At 34.2% G+C, this 5,911-nt stretch overlaps 1 non-coding gene across 1 annotated transcript; it reads right to left on the reverse strand.

Annotated features, from left to right (window-relative positions):
* Window positions 1-2,548: 2,548 nt before the first annotated feature.
* LOC150055886 (U6 spliceosomal RNA) lies at window positions 2,549-2,655 on the reverse strand. The gene has a single exon (XR_016537517.1). It is a non-coding gene; the product is annotated as a U6 spliceosomal RNA (small nuclear RNA).
* Between the last annotated feature and the right edge of the window lie 3,256 nt (window positions 2,656-5,911).

Genomic DNA, 5,911 nt, shown 5'->3' on the forward strand with positions numbered 1-5,911 from the left:
TCTCACTCTTGAGATGAAATTTTCTTTCTAGTGACTGTGTTCTCCCCCTGACCTTAAAAATTCCAAGGAGATTTCATCGGAATGAAAACTTTATGATTATCTGCTCATAATATGGCTGGGTCAGGGTGAGAATGAGAGAAACACTCTGAGAAAACATTAATAAGTCTTCTCTATTTTTTCTGTCTTTTTTATAGACCCAATTAAGTTATTGCTTGGAGTTTATTGGAACAGTTCTTTCTCCTTTTGCTGGCTGAGCATTTTAACACTATATAAGTAAGCATTTAAAAGTAGATGGACTATTTTTCCCATTCTTGGAACTACAAACATGTTTAGGGCTTTCCATAGTTAAACATCTAAAAGAACATCCACATTGCACATAGTTATGTCTGTGAACATGGTAGGAATAAAAAGACTAAAATAATAAATTCCCAATAATTGTGCCATTTATATTTGCAAGTCAGCTATATTTTCTCCTTTTCATAGGCATTACATTTATCAGTATCTGTATGTATACCGATGTCTATTTTTATTTTATCTTCTTTAATTTTACTTTTATTTTATTGACTTAAATTCCAGTTGAAATCTCTGAGTTTCTCACTATAAATTAGAAAATCTATAAAAATAATATGGGTTCATTTTTAATCAAACTTTACAAGCCATGGAATTTTAGGGTATTCGTTCAATATTTTTCTTCATTTCTATTTCCTCTGGGACAACCTTCCATGTCATTATGTTTGAGATCATTGGAGAAATTCTCAGCTTTGCTTTCTGAATGCTTTAGGATAGGAGAATCTTCATAGCTCTGTGTTCCTTACTTTCAGGGAAATTAATTTTCAACATGAGTTACGGAAGAGATATTCATTCAGACTGTAATAATGGGGAAACAGGATAGAGATATTCAGACCACTTACATTCTATGAACATATTTTATTCAACAATGCATAAATGTTATTAACTTTCATTATATTATAGAAAGACAGAATCTAAGTTCTTCATTTTGAGCTTTTTATTATTGTAAGATAGACTTCCTCACATACATGAGTTCTATGTTGACCTTAAAATTCTCATTTTACCAATTTGTATCCCCTTTTCTTCTGCTGGAAATAGTAATTCAGAAAATCTCTGTGTTTGGAAATGTGTATCTTCATATGTATCAACTACTCAAAGATAAAAATCATTGATATTTTCACTCACTTAGTAACCACACCACTTTACTTTCTTAAGTTAAAATACATTAAAGAAAATGCTACATATCATGCTATTTCTTGTAGAACTTATTCAATGTGGGTTTAACTACTGAAAATATTTTCAAGCATAGCAAATTATTGTAGCACAGGGTCCCATGGTATAAACCTTTTAAATATTTCATGGACAGTTTAACAAAATGAATACCAGGAAGCTAAAACATGTTTTTTCTAAGTGGGGTTGACTTGAAGGGGAGAGGACAGACAAATGAAGAGAGGAATGGTGGCAGAAGCTAATCATCTAATGCAAGGTATATATGTAAAAACAGAGTCAGGTAAGTTGAGGCAGTGGTTGGGATTGGGAAAGATGGGGGAAATGATGAAAGCGATGACACCAATCAGCATGCATTGTACTCATAAAGTGACATGTTTAGTTAAACCACGCCGTGTTAACGACTAAAAGATAATAAAAATTGTTAATGGAGTATGACATGATTACCCAATATTCAAACTGAATCTTTAATTCTATTAATAGCCATCCACATTTATATTGACCTAATTGCATCAAAGCTGTTTGGTTGGAGTTAATTTACTAAAATCAGAATCCTTATGAGGTCCCAAAGATTACTTTTCTTATTGCTTTTCCACATCATTGATTTGCTGGAGACATCAGCTCATTTATCCTTGTAGTATATCTTAAATTTGGTTTATTGCTTCCAGTGATGCAATTTATCTTCTCCTAAAATCACTCACAAAGCCTGTATACTGGTAGTTAGATCCAGAGGTTTAATTAGACTTGTGTTCAATTTGGGAGGGAGTAAAATTATTTCATGTAACATTATCTGAGGAGTTACACAGTAGGATTTGATTCTTCATCTGGCTTGAGGGTTCAGACATGCTTGGTGATGTCTCATAAATGTCCTTGTCAAATTTAATTCAGTGATTTTAGTGGATCATAATTGTCATGCTCCATTATTTCATTAAGTGCTCCAAGATGATAATTCTATCAGGCCCTTTGCTTTAAAGAATAATCTTCATACGTCAAGTATTTTCCTTTTTTCACATATTTTTATTGTAATTAATAGAAAGGTTACATTATATTCACCAGATAGAAGTTGCATTACTTCACAAACACAGATACCCTTTCTCATGTCTTGGTCCCCATTTCCCTCCTGGCATCCCCACCCCTCATCTTCTTTCCCCCCCCTTCCCTATCTGATTTCAAATAACCAAATAAACATTTATACAATATATCAGATAATAAGGTAAAATACTGTGACAATATGAGATAGCCAAGGGACTGCAAAAGAGATGAGAGATAACATAGTACATTGAGGACAACAATCACTCATTATATGGCTTTTAAAAACATGGAATGCTTCATGAATTTGCATTTCATTCTTGCACAGGGGCCATGCTACTCTTTTCTGTATCATTCCAATTTTAGTGTATATGCTGCTGAAGTGAGCACACATCAACTATTTTCTTATCTTGAAATAGAATTTGTTCAGGCAGGACAGTATAAATTGATTTGTTTGTACTTGTTACTAGTTTTCAAAATAGTGATTTTTTGTGGCTTATGAACATGTAATGAGGATCTACATGTGGGGTGTGTGTATGTGTGCATGTACATGCACATGTGTGTGTCTGTGAGTGATGGAAGAGGGTTTCTTGCTCATCAATGGATTCTAATTCCATTTTGTTTCAATATATCTTTAAAGCAGATCTGACAGAATCAAATTCTTTCGATTTTTTTAATCTTAAAAAGGACTTTCTTCCATTAAAAAAAATCATTTTAAGTGAAGTAAGTCAGCCCCAAAAGAACATAGGCTCAAGGCTTTCCTTCATTTTTAATAATTAGTATACATCCAGAACTCTCCTAGCAAAGGATTACAAAAACTCAAGACCTAGGAACATAAAGTCATACAAGATGAGACTAAGATATGGAAACTAGAGCTTTATCTTGTGTAATTGTTGGTCTTAATGTACTATGTTATTTCTCTTCTATTCTTTTGCCCTTTGGTTAATCTCATATAGTTACTGTATCTGACTTTGCTACCTGGCATATTTTATATACATTTATTTGTTTATTTGAAATAGGAAAGGGAAGGGGGGAAAACAAGATGATTGGGAGGGGTTGGGGGGAGAATGGGGACAAAAACATGAAATGGGGTATCAATGTATGAGAAGTAACACTCCTACTACCTAGTAAATATAACTGTAACCCCAATAATACATTACTCCAACAATACATTACCCCAACAATACATTATCCATTATCCCAATAATGAAAAATAAAATAAAAATTTAAAAAGTACTTTCCATTTTGAAAACAATTTTTTTGAACTTAGCTTTCCAGGTTACAGTGTGTGTGTGTGTGTGTGTGTGTGTGTGTGTGTGTGTGTGTGTGTGTTTCATTTAATCATGTAACACCTGCAACATTTTTCTGAATTTCTTGTCTAATTTCAACAGATGCGTAATCCCCTCCTCCAAACTTCTTCCAAGTTTTGTATTTGTATATCCTTTTCAGATTAAACCTAATATGGAAAAGGGTGATTTCACCAATTCCTATATTTTTGGGGAATGGGGAATTTCCTGATTTATATTCTCTGAAATCCTAGATCTGTAATTTAGAATCTACATTATTTTTTGAAAAAATTTAACTATAATTACTTCAAATATTTCTTCCATGCTTTCTTCATTTCACCTTCTCTGATTTCTCAATTATTAATATGCTACATACTGTGAAGTCATCCCATAGTTCTCAAATGCTTTATACATTTTAAAATTTCATTCTTTCCCTTTTTACATTATTGTTCAGTAAGGTTTTATTGACAAGAATTCAATTTCACTGATACTTTCCTTTGTTATGTCTAGTGTACTGTGACTTATGCAAAGTCTTATTAATTTATACTCAATGTTTTTAATTTCTGGGAATTTCTTTAATGCTCTCTTAAATTTTATGATTACATTCCCCTGTACTTGTGCACATTGGTTACTTTTTTCCATAAGAAATTTTTTTCATATATTTTTTATTGTAATTAATAGAAGGGCTACGTGATATTTGCCAGATAGTTGGTGCACTAATTCCCATACATTGATACCCTTTCACATGTCTTGATCCCCATTTCCCTCCCACCCACCCCCACCCGTCATCTTGTTTTCCCTGTTCCCTATGCAATTTCAAATAACCAAATACAAATATATCTGATATATCAGGTAACAAAGTGAGATACTGTAACAATATGAGATAACCAAGGGACAGAAAAAGAGATGAGAGATAACATAGTACCCTAAGAACAATAATCATTCATTATATGGCTTATGTTTCTATATCCTAGAGATCCTTTCATTTAGCGTCCTATTATATGGCCTTTTGTATCAAGGTTTTGCTCTATTGCAAATCTCCATTTAGAGCACAGTACTCAAGGTTTGGTCTTTGTCACTGACAGGAAAGAAGTGAAGGTGCGGAATATCTATTTCTTGATATCTTTTAGCTAAGATCCACTATTATTGCACTGGTGTGTGCTCTACTGATGTGGTAGAAAGTTGTTGAAGAGGGGAATATTCTACAACCTTATGGTTAAATCTCAGTCTTTTCTGATCAGTGTCTCTCTGTACTTCTATCCTGGTATTGTTCATGTCAAATGTTCTTTCTACATTTTTGCTCTCTGCTTTAGATTGTTTTTCAAATCAATTTTCTTGAAACCCTTGAACAATGTTTTTTTATTTTTTTTCTTCTACATGAGACAAGAAATCTAGAAAAATCTGGATTAAGGGACAGTCCTTTCTTTCAATTGAAATAAAGCTCTAGCAAATCTATTTATCATGGAAAGTAGGTCTCTGTTAGGGAGAAGGATTTGGACAATTTCATAATTATGATTTTTCCTACACATATCCCAGATTAGAGGGTAACTTCATCAAGTTTTTATGCTAATAATTTGGTAAAGTTCATGAAGTAAATGTCTGTAAGAGTACCAGGGCTTCTGAAGACAATGACCCAAACAAATTTTACACAGTACTTCACAACTTAGAGAATTTTTTTTTCAAAATCATGATTTACTTCTTCCTATCATCTCCTAGTGCTAGAGGCTACTGAACAAATATGAACTTGGCGATTTTTTAGTGTGCCTGTTCTACTCTTTAACCTCAGTTCTCTGATAGATGTAAGAAAACTGATTCATTTCCCACATTTTCCTTGTCATAAAACCAGTAGTGACAATTTCCAGTTTTCTTGGACTTCGGAGCTAATTTCAGAAGTCAAATTTGGTTTTCTCAATAAACCACTGAATTATTTCATCTGATTTGGAGATAATTGGATTACATATCATGTGCAGGTATGATCCTATTTGAATTTGGTTGATTCCTTCCTTTCTAGCTTGAAATACTCTAGGGTTATTTTGTACACTTTCTTTGCCAAATATGGACTGAATAATTTCTTTAAGGTGCCCTGACACAGGAGCTGGCTGAGGAAGGCCTGTGCCTCTAACCCGACTCCCAAGGCCACTGCCTACAAAACAGAGAGGGCCGCAGCCAATCAGGGCGCGGCTCTACGGGATCAGCCAATGGGAAGAGAGGCACCAGGGTGTGGCCAATGAGAGACAGGAAGCTGCCTGTTGCTGGGCAGTGGGCAGAGGCGCCCCAGGGTTTGAAATCCTTTGAGAGGAGCAATAAGGGAATAACCGATGTCCACGCCTTCTCAGAGCCAAGCCTGCGCCCTGACCCCA

Source organism: Megascapheus bottae, chromosome 13 (assembly GCF_031878675.1).
Source record: "Megascapheus bottae isolate mThoBot1 chromosome 13, mThoBot2.hap1, whole genome shotgun sequence".
Classification (NCBI taxonomy): domain Eukaryota; kingdom Metazoa; phylum Chordata; class Mammalia; order Rodentia; family Geomyidae; genus Megascapheus; species Megascapheus bottae.